A 17178-nucleotide genomic window follows, 5' to 3' on the forward strand; every position below is an offset into this window, starting at 1 on the left:
AGCTGCGGCCGAGCTGCGGCCACAGGAATCCAGCCTTCCGGCGGGGCATTTCCGACTCCAGCCAGCTCATCCTCTGGCATGCGGAAGTAAGCATGAGCTGTCTCGCTGCCGGTAGGTATATCCATCCCTTCCAATCTCGGGCCTCTAACCATCCTGGCTGGATTAAAGATATTCCAGAGACCCTGATGGATGACCGTTTGTAATCAGACTATTAAAACACTGGACTCTCCAGAGATCGCAGTTTCCCTGGAGTCTCGTGTTGGGAGAAGGAAAAGACGAGGGCACAGACGGCAGCCAACAGAGGAGTTGACTCCAGGAAAGATACTTCACAGTTCCGAAAACTTGTCAGACTACATTACCGGAGAAACTGGAAATGAACCGATGATGGATGCGACCACACCTTGACAAAGGATGCTTACTTAGGCATACCTCTTGTCTTCTGTGTAAGCTTAAACTAAACCACTTGTCGGAACCCTGGAGATAGACTTGGAGTAGAGAATGTCACTAGACGCCATTGTTCTTTCCAATGTGGCCATCTTAGTTGAAATATCTCTGCTCTTTTTTTTTTTTTTTCACTTCAACTTTGTCTTTTTAATTGGCCTGTTGAGAATGAGTGGCCCAGCCTAGTTTGTTAAGGCTGCCAAGGCCCAAGACTCTTAACAGCTCTGATAACAGTTTTTACTCCTGAAACTAGTTGTCTTAACTTTTAGCACATTTTCCCAACTCTCTCACAAACTATCACTGGGCACACAGGATTGGACACTGTGAGGGAGGCAGAGAATCCTACTTCACGCTGCTTCAAGATGGATTGGGGTAGAAAGCCACAGCAGTATGGTCAAACTTTCCCCTGTCAAAGTACCTTACCAAAGCTAACCCCGGCTGCCTCACACACCTGTGGCATAGGTCACCCCACACTTGCGGAGTTTTCAGATTCCATTCTCCACTTCTTCCTTACTCTGGCCCTCTCTCCATCCTGACTCCTGTCTGAACCTCAAGTCACTTTTTCTTTCTATCCTTTTTTGTGAGACAGAGTCTCAGTATGTAGTCTTGGCTGGCTTGGAACTCACTATGTTATGTAGATTAGGCTGGCCTGGTACTTAAAGAGATCCACCTGCCTCTGCCTCCACATTGCAGGAAAGAAAGGTATGCTCCACCATGACTGGCAGGTCACTTTCTTTCCATTCAGCATCACCCCTTTTAGGTCCCCAAGATCTGCTGTCACAGTTACACAGTACTTGTGCTTCAGGAAATGGGCCCAATGTTATAATTCATGTCGTCGCCTGCCTCTCTCTTGGAGCCCAGGGTCTGTCTCCATTAAGGAGTGAAATCCTGAACCACAAAAAAGAGAGTGGTCATTTTTGGCATGCCAGTATAGTTTGGACTGGCACTGGTCACCAGACTAAGTGGGTAGGGCTTCAGGATCACCCTTGCCTCCATTTTCTGAAGATCCTGAAGGAATGTGAGTGCCAGCTTCCACTTTCCTCAGGCAAAGAAACCCTTGGAGGAAGCAGGATGCTCTTGCTTGAGCCTGACTGGCCTCAGGCTGTGGTGCCCAGTTACCTGCTGGTCCCTTCAGGCTTCAGGCCTCACACCTCCAGGGAACTGTGTTGGCCCATCTGCAGTTCTGCCTACAAGAAGATTTGATTGATTTTCCAGATTGAAATGATGTGCCACCATCCCACATCAGCACTGCAGCCAACCCCTGATACCACCTTGGGAAGGGCAGTCCCGTCTGTCTCGAGTCGTCCTGTCCCTTCAGAGATAAACACATGGTGAATGGGCAGGGCTGTGGTAGCGGTAGCTTCATTTTTTGGTTCTGTCTTGCCTCACAATGCTCTGGATGACCCAGGAGTCCACTGGACAAGAATCTGGAATCCTTAGAGGATCTCTAGGCTCAGGCTGAGTGGGGCTGGGATCTTGGTGTCTTCACCCACGTTAGGGCACACGGGGCACTGGTGCAGGTCCATTCTGTAAGTTGTCCTGCACACCGGCATTCCAGGATCAGCACCAGAACCACACCACAGGTCATCGTCTCTGTGGAAATGACCAAAGGCCCACTCAGAAGAGTGAAAGTCCGTAATTGCTTGTTGGGCCGGGGGCTCAAACTCAAGGCCTTTCTTATTCTCAGCAAGTTCTTTACCACTGAACTATGCCTTCAGCCTCACAATAATTTTTTTTTCAGTGATACGAATCAAACCTAAGTCTTCTTGCATGGAAAACACAATCACTGAGCCACAACCCAGACTTTTTTATTGACCTTCCTTTTTCTCCCTCCCCCACCCCCCACCCCTGATTCTCTAGGCCAGATTACACTCCAATTCCCTCTGTCACCAAGGCTGGTCTTGAACCTTTGACCCTCCTTTCTTTGTGTTTCTATTGCTATGATCACAGACATGTGCAGCCGAACCCAGTTTATACAGTGCTGAGGATCAGACCCAGGGCCTTGTGTATGCTCGGCAAACTTTCTGCCAACTAAGCTAGACTTCGCTCTTTGTTTTGTTTTTAGAGGGGCTCATACTGTGGGGCAGGTTGGCCTTGAACTCCTGGCACTCCAGTGACTTCAGCCTCTGAGAGCTAGGATTACAAACAGGCTTGGCTTTTCTTCCTTAAAAAGTACTGTTTTTGTCTCCCAAGCTGGCCTTAAACTTTCCATCCTTCGGTCTTAAGCATCCCAAGTAACTATGATTACAGGTATGTACCACAATGCCTGGCTACCTACAATATGTATGTATATAAGTATGTACATAGTACATGTGTATTATGTGTGTGTATGTGCATGTTTTTAAGTGTGGACTCATGGGTGTTCATGTGCCTATTGTGGCAGTTTGAATGAGAATGGGCTCATACATTTGAATGATTGGTCCCTAATAGGTAGAACTGTTTGGGAAGGATTAGGAGGCGTGGTCTTGTTGGGGGAGGTGTGTCACTGTGGTGGGCTCTGAGCTTTCAAAAGCTCATACCAGGCCCAGTCTCACTCTCAGCTACATAGGCAGTGGTGGTGAACGCCTTTACTCACTCTCAGCTACTGCTGAGCGCCATACCTGCTGGCTTGCTGGCTTGCTTCATGCCATGACGGTCATCAGCTCACCCTCTGAAACTGTAAGCAAGCCCCCAATTCAATGTTTTTCCCCCTTGGTCATGGTGTCTCTTCCCAGCAATAGGAAAGTAACGAAGATACCCATGGATGTGCTGGCACATCGAGGCCCAAGGCTGATGTTGGAAATCATCCTTCGTGACTCTTCCACCTTGTTCAGTGAGGCAGGGATCTCAATCAAACCTGGAGCTTGCTGATATGGCTAGGCTCACTGGCTAGCTTGAGCTGTATAAAAATAAGATTTTCTACCGGGCAGTGGTGACCTTTAATCCCAGCACTTGAGAGGCAGAAGCAGGAGGATCGCTGTGAGTTTGGAGGCCAGCTAGTCTAAAAAGCTAGTTCCAGGACAGCCAGGGCTACACGGTGAAATGGCTCCCATAGGCCCATAGGGAGTAGCAGCACTGTTAGGAGGTGTGGCTGTGCGTGAGTAGGTGTGGCTTTGTTGGGGAAAGTGTGTCACTGGGGGTGGACTTTGAGATTCAGATGCTCAAGCCAGGTCCAGAGTCTCACTATCTTACTGCTGCCTGCCAATCCGGATGTAGAACTGTCAGCTCCCTCTTCAGCTTCCTGCCATGGTGAAAATAGACTAAACTTGTAAGCCAGTCCCAATTAAATGTTTTCTTATTAAGAGCTGCCATGGTCGTGGTGTTTCTTCATAGCAACAGAAACCCTAACTAAGACATCAGGGAAATTTGATTTAAGTCAGCATTATATATATTAGATATATTTTTATACACATATTCCAAGTTCTGCATATCTCTCTGAGAAAGAAAATCCTTCTGTTCTTTCTTATTCAATTGTAAACTGTTGGGGAATATTATTTTAAGGCGTGTTACTTTTGTTTATGGTGCGTTTGTTTAACTCTGTGAAGCTGTGTTACTTTGCCTGTCTGAAACACCTGATGGTCTAATAAGCACTGAATGGCCAATGGCGAGGCAGGAGAAAGGATAGGCAAGGCTGGCTGGCAGAAAGAATTAATAGAGAAATTTGGGAGGAGAAGGAAAAAGGAACCAGAGAGGAAGGAGGGGGGATTTAAGGGGTCAGCCACCCAGCCACCCAACTACACAGCCAGATACAGAGCAAGAAACAAAGAAAGGTATACAGAAATAGAGAAAGATAAAAGACCCAAGGCCAAGGATAGACAAGATAATTTAACGTTGAGAAAAGCTGGCTAGCAAGAAGCCGAGCTAAGGCTGGGCATTTATAATTAAGAATAAGCCTGTGTGTGTGGTTTATCAGGGAGCTGGGTGGCGGCCCCCAAGAGAATAGAAATAGCCAACAGTAAACTGCACATTTGGTGAGTGGACAGCACTGGCAGCAGAGCTAAGAAAGATGACACGAGGGCCTTGAGAGACGGCTCAGCGGTTAAGAGCACGGCTGCCCTTCCAGAGGACCCGGGTTCAATCCCCAGCACCCACACGGCGGCTCACAACTTTCTGTGGCTCAGGCTCCAGGAGATCTGACATGGTGTTCTGGCCTCCTTTGGCACTCATACATGGTGCATTGGCATGTTGAAATTCCCATACACACAAGATTAAACAATAAAAAGGTACCATGTCCCATGAGCAAGGGAAGGGAGGACGTGGCACACACAGCAACAACAAAGCCATGACATGTCCCTTGAATCCACAGGCTCAGCACAGGTCCCAAGTCCTGCATTAAGAGTCTGAGATCCATGTCCACATACACCAAAAAGTCTCCAGTGTCACGGCCAGTCTTCAGGTGCAAAGTCCAAGGCACTTGTTTAGTGCAAAGGAAATTCTGTTTTGCTGACAGAATGAAATAAGTAAATGCAATTGCCCTGTTCCTTTTCTCCAAAAAGAAGAGAGAAACGCAGCCCCTAGGGTGTCTGTGGTCTGTCCCAGAAACCTTCACGTAAACAAACAGGCAGAAGCAGCACTACCCAAAGGAGGTCTATCCCTGTGAGCCAAGAGGTCTGGCCCTCTGAGGTGGGCAGGAAAAACCACTATCTTTGGCTTGGATTTGTCAGGGAAATAAAAATTCTATAAAAATTGAGCCAGGCATGGTGGCAGAACCTTTCATCCCAACACCCTCTAGGCAGAGACAGGAAGTGCATTTGGTTTTTATTCTAACTCAGGTGGTAGGTAGCTGTGTCTTTACCCCAGTAGCTGCCCTCAGACTTCAAAATCCTATTCCATTGACTAGTAAGAAAAGAACTGACAGGAAGTCAAGGGAGAGGGGGAATGTGTCACTGTTCCAGGCCATCACATTCCAAGAATAAAGCAGTGGGCATTTCTCTAAGTAAAGGCTTCCTGGGTAGGTAGTATTAAAACATTTATATAAGGCTGGAGAGATGGCTCAGTGGTTAAGAGCACTGACTGCTCTTTTAGAGGTCCTGAGTTCAATTCCCAGCACCCCACATGGTGGCTCACAACCATCTGTAATGAGATCTGGTGCCCTCTTCTGGCCTGCAGGGACACATGCAGGCAGAACACTGTATACATAATAAATAAATAAATAAATAAATCTTAATTTTTTTTTTTGTATAAAAGTCTTAGAAGGTGAGGGAGGTAAGAACATTTTAATTCCTTGTCCTAAACACAAGATTGCTGTGGATATCGATCTATATAAATAAAACACTGATTGGCCAGTGACCAGACAGGAAGTATAGGCAGGACAAGGAGAGAGGAGAATTGGGGAAACAGGAAGAAGGGGAGAGAGACACTGCAGCCACCGCCAGGAGAAGCAGCATGTAAAGACGCCGGTAAGCCACCAGCCATGTGGCAAGGTATAGATTTATAAAAATGGGTTAATTTAAGATATAAGAACAGTTAGCAAGAAGCCTGCCATGGCCATACAGTTTATAAGTAATATAAGTGTCTGAGTGATTATTTTATACGTGGATTGTGGGACTGCGGGGCTTGGTGGAAGCTGGAGAGAAGCCCTCCAGCAACACAAGATTTATTGTTGTTAAACAATCTTTTTGTAGATTGTGAAGATGTGTCTTTGCTAAGGTACCTTTTGATTGATTTAATAAAGAGCTGAATAGCCAACAGCTAGGCAGGAAGAGGTTAGGTGGGACTTCCTAGCAAAGAGAGAGGAAGAAGAGATGAATCTAGGCGGGACAAACACCAGAGGACATGGAGAGGAAACAGGAGGTACAAGATGAACAGAAATAAAAAAAACATGAGGCAAATTGTAGATTAATATAAATGGGTTAACTTAAGTTATAAAAGCTGGTGGGACACGCTTAAGTTATAGGCCAAGCTTTCATAATTAATAATTATGGAGGGGCCCCAAAGCAGCTTGACCACACAGCTGCCATGACAGGCTTAGGGGCCCAGACACAGCTTCTGTGACAGGCTTACTGGCAGGCAACACCCAGACCCAGGAAAAGCCATAAGCTTACCCCACCCAGGGATCCACCCAGGAATGGGGATGTACCTAACACCCCAAACATTCCAACCATTAGATAAGGTGGACAGATGTCCCTGAGTCTAGCACACACCTGTTTTTGTTTTACAGATACCGCTAGATAATTGTCAGCCAATCAGGGTCCTGAACCTTGGAAATCCCCTCACCCCAACCTCTGCTATGATAAAAACCCTACTCTGCCTGGACTCAGGGCTCTCTTCTCCCACCTCTGTGTGAGACAGACAGACCAAGCCCTAGAGAGAAAATAAAGGCTCTTTGCTTTTACATACGGGATTTGGTTTCCGTGGTGGTCTTTTGGGGGCATAACAATAACAAGTCTCTCTGTCATTATTTGGGAGCTAGCTGGTGGTACAGAGAAAGAATCACTACATATTGCAACCAACATAGAGCTCAAATATCCAAACAGGGCCTGAGAAAGCTAAGAAAGGTTCTGGACAAGTCGCTGGATGTGGCTTTCTAGTCCGACAGTCTCTCAGGCAGGCCAGTGTTCAGCATACAGAGGCGCAGCTCCTGGCCACTGCCTGTGGGCTGGAGCCAGCCACCAGTGCCATGTGCCAGCTCCATATGCTAAGCTAGGCCACGTGGCAGCTGGCATAGCAGTTTAAGATTTATCTCAACGTAGTCAGAGAACACTGCAGGCGCTCAGTAAAGCTAGGTCCAGACACACAAAGAACTCTAAAAAGGTACAGTATGTTAAAAATGTGGTTAGATGCTGAAGAAAGAAAAGAAAATGGGAGTAGACAGTCATACAAAAAATAATTTAAAAAAATAAAGTTTTTAAAGAGTAAAGTAATATGAAAAAAAATAAGCCACATAATGATGGGTACATAGGGTGTCTGGATTCTGTATGGTGCTTTGTTGACTTTGAATTTTTTTAAAGCTAATATACAAAAAACAATAGCTGCTGAGAGACATTGGATTATGGAAACTGCTAAATTAAACCAACCTATATATTTTAAGAATGTCTTCACTTAAGAATGGAAGTCAAAAATATGTTGCGTTGGGAGAGAGGTTATGCCTTTGTTTCCACAGGAAACAAAAAGTTATGGTTCTCATCAAAATTAACAAAGATCAGATTTTAGCCAGGTGGTGGTGGCCCACACCTTTAGTCCCAGCACTCGGGAGGCAGAGCCAGGTAGATCTCTGTGAGTTTGAGGCCAGCCTGGTCTACAGAGTGAGATCCAGGACAGGCACCAAAACAACACAGAGAAACCCTGTCTCGGAAAAAAAAAAAAAAAAAGAAAAAGTGAATTAGATACAAAAGTTTGAACTCACAGAGATAGTATAGATAATGGAGTATTTTCTCTGAATCTGCCAAATACAAATCAACTAGACATTGTGAATGTAATTCTTGCCTGATAATTGTTCTTATTGTATTAGCTTTACTATGTTAGAGTTAAAACCTTTCCCTTTTATTTCGACAATATCTGATAATTGTTCTTATTGTTTATAGTTTTATTGTGTTAGAGTTAAAATTTTTCTTTTTTTTTTTTTTTTAAAGATTTATTTATTATGTATACAGGAGAGGGTGCCAGATCTCATTACAGATGGTTGTGAGCCACCATGTGGGTGCTGGGAATTGAACTCAGGACCTCTGGAAGAGCAGCCAGTGCTCTTAACCTCTGAGCCATCTCTCCAGCCCCTAGTACAGCTTTTTTTTTTTTTTTTTTGGTTTTTCGAGACAGGGTTTCTCTGTGTAGCTTTGCGCCTTTCCTGGAGCTCACTTGGTAGCCCAGGCTGGCCTCGAACTCACAGAGATCCGCCTGGCTCTGCCTCCCGAGTGCTGGGATTAAAGGCGTGCGCCACCAACGCCCGGCAAATTTTTCTTTTTTATTTAGACAAAAAAGGGGAAATGTTGTGGAATAATATTTTGTGAAGCTGTGTCTTTACCAAGGTGCCATCTGATTGGTTTAATAATGAGCTGAATGGCTAATAACTAGGCAGGAAGAGGTTAGGTGGGACTTCTGGGCAGGGAGAGATGAAGAGGAGATGAATCTAGGCACTGTAGAGACACCAGACGGCATGGAGAGGAAACAGGAGGTGCAAGATGGAAGACAGGTAAAAAGCCACAGAGCAAAATATAGATGAATAGAAATGAGTTAACTTAAGTTATAAGAGCTAGTGGGACACGCCTAAGCTATAGGCCGAGCTTTCATAATTAATAATAAGTCTCTGTGTCATTATTTTGGGAGCTGGCTGGTGGTACAGAGGAAGACTTGCTACAATTTATAGTATTTGATACAAAAGACTCCTATTAGTTATTTCTTACATGATGCAGATATTTTAGAGGCCTTTGAGGCATGGGGATGTAATGCCTCACCCACCTTGGGAATACTTCTGAGACCCCTGGGGCACAGCATATTTAAGGTTAATGTAGTTGGGTTTAATGGCACATTCCTGTAATCCCAGCACTTTGGAGGCTGAGGCAGGAAGGTCAGTGTTCCAGGCCAGTCTGGCTACATAAGGAGAGTCTGCCCTTTTTTTTTGTTTTTTTTTTTTTTTTTTTTTTTTTTTTTTTTTTTTTTTGGTTTTTCGAGACAGGGTTTCTCTGTGTAGCTTTGCGCCTTTCCTGGAACTCACTTGGTAGCCCAGGCTGGCCTCGAACTCACAGAGATCCGCCTGGCTCTGCCTCCCGAGTGCTGGGATTAAAGGCGTGCGCCACCACCGCCCGGCTTGTTTTGTTTTGTTTTGTTTTGTTTTGTTTTGTTTTGTTTTTCAAGACAGAATTTCTCTGTTTAACAGTTCTGGCTGTCCTGGAACTTGTTTTGTAGACCAGGCTGGGAGACCCACCTGCCTCTGCCTTTTGAGTGCTGGGATTAATAGTATGCACCATCATTGCCCAGCTAGGACAGTCTGTCTTAAAGTAACCAAAACAGACAAACAAACTGTAGCAAAAATCTGCATTTCCAGAACCCTGGAGGTAAAGTCTGGAGGGTTAGGAATTCAGGGCCATCCTTGGCTACATTGTAAATTGGAGGCCCACCTGGGCTACATAACACCCTGGACCAGGTCTCCACATAAATAAATAAGATAAAAGGGACTTAAGATGTGATTTAGTGGTGGAGTGCTTGCCCAGCATCCAGAAGCCCTGAGTTTCTCACCTCCGCACTACAGAAGTAAAGCAAAACAAACAAACAAACAAACAAACAAAACAGAAACAAAAAGAGGAAGCCAGCAAAATGGATTGGCAGGTGAAGGTGCCTGCTGCCGGGCCTGACAATCTGAGTTCAGTGTACTGCCAGATAACAAATGAGCCGGATCCCAAACCCAGTAACACTGGCCTCAAGAAGTGTAAGGTGCCCCACATTGAACATCTGGGTAGGACCTGAAATATTTTATCCACAACTTCAACTCTTTTGAGAGCACAGATTTTGTTAATGTATGGCTTGGAACAGCACACACTGGCAGGATTTATAAGTACAGGTGCAGGATGTTTGATCACACTGTGTGAAGATGTATCTGTCCTTCCTCACCTGCCTAAGGCACTGAAGAGTTTAATGGCCAATAGCTAGGCAGGAGAGGATAGGCATGATTCTGGGGAGGGAGAGGAACTGGAGGGTGGGCATCTGAGAGGTGGAGATTCTCCAGCCAGACCCAAAGAAAGTCAGACATACATACTAAGGAGAGGTAACAAGCCACGTGGCAAAACGTAGATTAATATAAATGGGTTAATTTAAGTTTTTTCAAGACAGGGTTTCTCTGTGTAGCCTTTGGTGCCTATCCTGGAACTCACTCTGTAGGCCAGGCTGGAATTTAAGTTTTAAGAGATAGTTGGGAACAAACCTAAGATAAGGCCAAGCAGTCATAATTAATAATAAGTCTCTGTGTCATTATTTGGGACGTCTATCTACACATAGGCAATTAGAGTTTGTTGTTGTTGTTGTTATTATTATTACTCCTTTTATTTTTTTGCAGCACTAAGGCTTCCATGCATGCCAAGCAAGCACTGTGCCACTGAGCTAAACCCAGCCCCGAGTTTCTGAGTTATTGAGGTTCCTTGTTTACTCACTCTCCTGTTTGTCAATCTCACTGTGAGAAAATGAAGAGGTAAAACTTTTATACTCTTTGTCTGCTCATTTGTTGCATTTGTTTGAGAAAGGGTCTCATGTAGCCCAGGATGTCCTAGAACTTGTAGCTAAGGATGACCTCAAACTTCTGATCTTCCTGCTTCTACCTCCTCAGGGCTGAAAATGCAGGCCATGTGCCACCACTCCAGGTTTAATGTTGGTGCTGGTCTACAGAAAAAACTCCAGGCTATCAGAGGTTATTTGAGACCCAGACTCAAAATAAAACAAGGACCAATGAGATGCCTTATTGGTGAAATTATTAAGGCCACTCCAGGTAGTTAAAAGGGAGATTTATTTAGTGGGTAGTTTACAAATGAAGGGATAGGTAGGTGGCAGGTTCTGGAAAAGATGCAGCGCAGTCCGGCGTGTTCTCTGGAGAACTCTCCTCGGTCTGCCTCTAGCGGTCCAGGCTCCCAGCAGCAAGAGACCAGGGTCTCAGGGCCCTCCCTAGGGCCCTCCCTTGGCCCCGCCTTGTAGGTGTGATAGTTATGGAAGCCTCAATGGAGGTTGGAACTTCCAGACCAAAGCTGGAATGGCTACCCACTACAATGCCTCAGCAGGTAAAGGCACTTGTCACAGAAGCCTGGCAGACTACACGGGACTCTTAGTTTGACTCTATACAAACACCTTGACACATGGTCTCGAACACACAAATATAGATGTCCTATCAATTGCTGAGGAATATTCTAAGAGTAACACACTTTGTAAGATAGTCTTTTTCTTGCTTTTATTTTGATCACATATGCCTCCAGCTACTTCATCTTTATGGTTATAATGTGAAAGCTGCCATGTTGAACCCGGGGATCTACTACAGCAGTGGTATTCAATAATATTTTTCTACCAAAGAAATACATTTCCCAAAAATGGGCATTTAAAGGCTTGGACAAGATGGCGCAGTAAGTAAAGGTATTTGTCACCAAGGCTGATGACCTTCGCTCCATTCCTGGGACGCATACGGTTGAAGGAGAGAACTGAATTCTTCAGGTTGTCCTCAGGTTTCCATATGCACACTGTGGCACTCACAAAACAATTTTAAATTTTAAAATGGGCAAGCAAAGCTGAGGGTGGTGGGGTACTCTCGTCATCCCAGCACTCACTGGAAACAAGAGCATCAGGAGGTTGAGGCCAGCAGGGCTACCTGAGAGCCTGTCTCAAAGAATAAATAAATAGAAGGTGGGTGTGTACAGCTGAGTTTCAGTTTGAGTCTATTCTCTCTTCCACGTCTTTAAATGGGTGGTGATGCTTGTCCATAACAGTTTCCTGCATTAACTGCAGCTTGTCCAATCACAACACTAAAGTCTGCATCAGAGGTGGAAGACAGTGTGATCCTTTTTCTGTCTGCCATGACTACAGCCACATTCACTGGAGAGGGTCAGTGGGTCCTGTGGCCTATCAGCCACACCCTGCTTTTACTTGCCTGCTTCCCATATATTGCTCTGGGGAGTCCTTACCCACAATGGGGACAAGGCACCCCATGGTCTGTAGAGAACCTTGATGCCCAGGCAGTGGCCACTCACCCCTGAGCCTGGTCTGTGCTTACTGGAGAGGTTCAGGGCACACCCCTCCCCAGCTCCCAAGGCCCAACTTCCTTGAACCTGTGTTTATGCAGAGGAAATAAAACAAAATTTCCCTATTGTTGGCTCTGGAATATCTGTCTTTTCCCAGTACACTAGCTCACATCCAACCCTAAGAATGCCTTTCTTTCCTCTTAATTAAGTGCTGCTATTTCTATCATTAAAAAAAGTGTGGGTGGGCTGGGTGGTGGTGGCACATGGGCTTTAATTCCAGCACTCGGAAGGTAGAGGCAGGCAGATCTCTGTGAGTTCGAGGCCAGCCTGATCTACAGAGCGAGATCCAGGACAGGCACCAAAACTACACAGAGAAAACATGTCTGGGAAAAAAAAATGTGTGTGTGTGTGTGTGTGTGTGTGTGTGTGTGTGTGTGTGTGTGTGTGTTTGTGTGTGTGTTTTAGCAAGAAAGGACATAAAGTTGAGTGGGTAGGAAATGGGGGAGGATCTGGGAATAGTTGGGGAAGAGAATATAATCAAAATCTATTGTATAAACAATTTTTTAAAATAAAAAAATAGTCCATCTAGTGGTGGGCACCTTTAATCCCAGCCCTCTCAAGGCAGAGGTAGATGGATCTCTGTGAGTTCAAGGCCAGCTTTGTCTATATAATGAGTTCCAAGACAGCCAGAGCCACATAATAAAGAGAAGACCCCATCTCCAAATAATAAAACAAACAAACAAATAAATAAAAATGTAACCCAGCACAGTGGCCCATCCCTTTCATCCCAGCACTAGGGAGGCAGTGGCAGATAGAGCTCTGTGTGTTTGAGGCCAGCCTGGTCTACATAGTGAGTTCCAGGCTAGCCAGGGCTATATAATGAGAGCCTGTCTCAAAACAACAACAAAATGGTAATAAAAGAAGTGTTCATGTGGGCGGGGAGCAGACTCTGTTAGTAGAGCACTTGCTGCACAAACATTTGAACACAAACCTTTGATCACTAGCATCCATGTAAAAAGCCAGGTGTGTTAGCGCACCTGCAATCTCAGGGCTGAGCAGGAGGAGATGGAGATGCCTAGGGCTTGCCAGGTAGTCAGCCTACGTGAATCAGTGAGCTCCAGGTTTAGCGAGAGTCTGCCTCCAAATAAACAAACAAATAAAAGCAGGGCAGAGAGTGATCGAGAAATACACAGGACATCCACCCCCTAATCTCCAGATGCAAGCGCACACGCAGGTGCAGGAACACTGACACACACACTTCACACGCATACATAAACACACTCAGTACACACAAGAAGTAGTAATCTAAAATGTCTAATCCTCTCCCAGGACATCAAGAGTCTTAGAGTAACTGAGAAGCTAGGGATAGGTCGGTAGAGTGCTTGCCTAGCATTACAAAGAACTGCTAGCACTACACAAAATGTGTGTAGGAGTGTAGTGCAGCCTGTGCAGCTAACACCACTCTGGAGGTAGAGGCAGGAGAATCAGGCATTTAAGGTCATCTTGACTACATAGTTTGAGGTCAGCATGGGATACATGAGATCCTGTCTTAAAAAAGGGGGGAGGATGGGGCTGGAGAGATGGCTCAGAGGTTAAGAGCACTGGCTGTTCTTCCAGAGGTCCTGAGTTCAATTCCCAGTAACCACATGGTGGTTCACAACCATCTGTAATGAGATCTGGTGCCTTCTTCTGGCATGTGTATACATAATAAATAAATAAATCTTCAAAAAAGGGGGGGGAGGGCATGGGGTAACTGAGGCATTTTCAAGATTTGTAGCATGATGGTAAATGTTAACTGTCAACTGTCAGCAGGATCTAGAATTGCCTTGGAGAAGGGCTCCTGGGCCTACCTGTGGGTGATTCTCTTGATTATGTTAATTGATGTGGAAAGTGTTAGAATTCCTAGCCACTCCCCCAGCTACATGACCACTGTGAGCAGCCAGGCAAGATGCTTAGTCATCCTAGGAACTTACGTCCTACGTAATCCATGTGCTGTGTGATCACATAATTTTCATGTAGCGTGATCAGTAATCTATGCGCATGCATGGCATAGCTATGTAAGCCCATATGCGCATGTGCGGGGGAAGGGGACCTATAAAAGAGGGTCCCACCTATTCCTTCCCTCTCTTCCTGTGCAGTCATTCCATAGGCCTATGCACACCCCTTCTGTTCCCTTCCCTTAATAAACTCTTATAGTGGGTTTTGTTGTGCCTCGTGGCTTTTCTCCCATGGTAAACAGTGCCGCTTAATAAATAACAGAAAGGCCCACTGTAATTGTGAATGGGACCATTCTCTGGGCAGGAGAGCCTGTACTGAATAAAATGAAGACAACCTGAGCACTTGCTTGCATTTGTCCCTCATTGTTCCTGGTAGTGGGTATGAGGTGACCAGTTGTCTCAAGCTTGATTCCCCACCATGATGGACTGTGCTTTGAACTAAGAGCTAAAATAAACCCTTTCTCTCTGAAGTAGTTTTGTTGTTGTTTGTTTGTCTGTTTTTTTTCAAGACAGGTTATGTGTAGCTCTGGTTGTCCTGGAACTTGCTCTGTAGACCAGGCTGGTCTTGAACTCATGGAGATCCACCTGCCTCTGACTTCTGAGTGCTGGGATTAAGGGAGTTCACCACCATTTCCTGGCCTGAAGTTGCTTTTGTCAGAGTATTTTATCACATTAGGAAAAGAAACTGAGACTCGGGGCCACCTTAATCAATGCAATACCAACTACCAGCTTTTACAATGCCTTTGTTCAAATCACCAGACTACCACTTACCAAGGGTGACCCAGGCATTGCCCCAACTGACTTCTTTTTGTATCTTTGACCTTGCCCACTGATTGTATTCCCTTCTTTTACAACCTCAGGACTTTTGGATGCACCTTAAAAAGACAAACTTCCAATCACTAGAGGCTTCTCACTGCTATGGACACAGCTGTCCTAGCCACCATGCCTTCTGTGACATGATATACCAGAATGCTGTAGAATATTTTAAGGTGTGTTACTTTTGTTTATGGTGCATTTGTTTAACTCTGTGAAGCTGTGATACTGCGCTTGTCTAAAACACCTGATGGGCTAATAAAGATCTGAACGGCCAATGGTGAGGCAGGAGAAAGGATAGGCAGGGCTGGGGCAGAGACAATTGACAGAAGGAGAAACCTGAGAGACGAAAGAAGAAGGAACAAGAGAGGAAGGAGGAGAACTTTCAGGGGTCAGCCACCCAGCCACTCAGCCATTCAGCTACACAGCCAGACATGGAGCAAGAAACAAAGAAAGAATAGAGAAGGATAAAAGGAATAGAGGCCAAAGGTAGATGGGATCATTTAAAGTTAAGAAAAGCTGGCAAGAAACAAGCCAAGCTAAGGCTGTTCATTTATAATTAAGGATAAACCTCCATTTGTGATTTATTTGGGAGCTGGGTGGTGGGGCCCCCCCAAAAAAAACAAAGACAACCAATAACACTGGAACCTCTGAAACCATGAGAAGAAATAAACTTCTTTTCCCTTCAGTTTTTTCTGCCAGGGATTTTGTGCCAGTGATAAGAAAAATAATGACCTTGAGTCAAGAATGCCCTGAAGTGTACCTGCCATTTTTCCTTGTTAAACCTCACCTTAAACTAAACAAGTTCAAGAATGCCCCCACTCCCAAAGTGCTTCCCTATATGAATATGCAGACTCTGCCAGTAAAATCTTCATCTTTCCTTTGGGGACAGAATTACTTTAGAAATAATCCCTGTGGACTCCTTGCCTGCTTCAGGTAATGATTTTTTTCTGTTGCCTTATTTCTCGGCCACAGTGCTCACAGTGATGCAAATGTACCAGGCTCGGTAAGAGCTGAGCCGAGCCTCTAGTCTAGAACCATATCTAAGTACTGACTCAGTCAATGCTTATAAACATTTCAAGATTGATTATGCCAGTTGTTCTCCAGGAAGATCAAATCAGGGTCGCCTCCTTATTTAAGGATTTTTATTAATTTCGTTTTATATATATGAGTGTTTTGCCTGTATATATGGGTATGCACCATATGTATGCCTGGTGCTTAAGGAGGCCAGAGATGATGTCAGATCCCCTGGTATTGGAGTTACAGAGGGTTGTGAGCAGCTACCATGTGTGTTCTGGAAACCAAACCTAGATCCTCTAAGAGTAGAAAGCACTCTTTACTACTAAGCCACTTTCCCAGGACTTGTTTGTTTGTCTTTTGGTTTTCAAGATAGTGTCTTGAGATCATTCTCTGCTTGCTGTATAGAAAATTTAAGGCCAGCCCAGGCTACAGGAAACACTGTCTCAAAAGAGAAAAATAAAGGGAGGGTAATAAAACATGTAATATCAGCAACTTCTTACATAATAACCCCAGCTATTGGGAGGCTCAGAGAAGCTCCAACATGGTCCTTCTTCATCTGTGAATTTTCATTTGTCTCCAGCTCAGACTAATCCACATTCCAAAGTGGTATAGTTGTGATCATAGTATTATGATCAGATCATAAGTAACAGGACCTGACTGTAGCTAACGTGATTCTTTAGAGGATATAGAAGTGTTCAAAGTCTTGATAGAACAGCTGAACCTCCAGGCCTTAGAAAACAACAAAAGGTTGGCGTGATGGTGACTGTTTATAATCCCAGCTCTAGGAAAATGGAGGCAAGAGGACCAGGAATTCAAGGTCATTCTCAGCCATTTAGTGAGTTTGAAACCAGTCTAGGCTACTAGGGACCTATGTCAAAAGAATGAGGGAAGAGTCAGGCAGGCACGCCTTTAGTCCCAGAACTTGGGAGGCAGAAGAAGGGCAGATCTCTGTGAGTTGAGGTCAACCTGGTCTACAGAGTGAGTTCCAGGACAGCCAGGGCTACAGAGAAACCCTGTCTCAAAAAATAAAAAAATAAAATAAAATAATTGTTACTTATTTGCATGTGGTGGGGAGGTGTGGTCAGAGGTGTAATAGAATATTATCTTAAGGCGTGTTACTTTTGTTTATGTTGCATTTGTTTAACTCTGTGAAGCTGTGGTACTGTGCCTGTGTAAAACACCTGATGGTCTAAAAAAGGACTGAACAGCCAATAGTGAGGTAGGAGAAAGGATAGGTGAGATAAATAGAAGGAGAAATTTGGAGGAAAAAAAAAAAGAAGTAG

The 17178-nt window shown here is 44.8% G+C and overlaps 1 long non-coding RNA gene across 1 annotated transcript; it reads left to right on the forward strand.

Annotated features, from left to right (window-relative positions):
- Window positions 1-346: 346 nt before the first annotated feature.
- LOC143271617 (uncharacterized) lies at window positions 347-11739 on the forward strand. Its single transcript, XR_013048820.1, has 4 exons — window positions 347-443; window positions 2635-2691; window positions 10406-10537; window positions 11310-11739. It is a non-coding gene; the product is annotated as an uncharacterized LOC143271617 (long non-coding RNA).
- Window positions 11740-17178: the final 5439 nt, after the last annotated feature.

This window comes from Peromyscus maniculatus, chromosome 2 (assembly GCF_049852395.1).
Source record: "Peromyscus maniculatus bairdii isolate BWxNUB_F1_BW_parent chromosome 2, HU_Pman_BW_mat_3.1, whole genome shotgun sequence".
Taxonomy (NCBI): domain Eukaryota; kingdom Metazoa; phylum Chordata; class Mammalia; order Rodentia; family Cricetidae; genus Peromyscus; species Peromyscus maniculatus.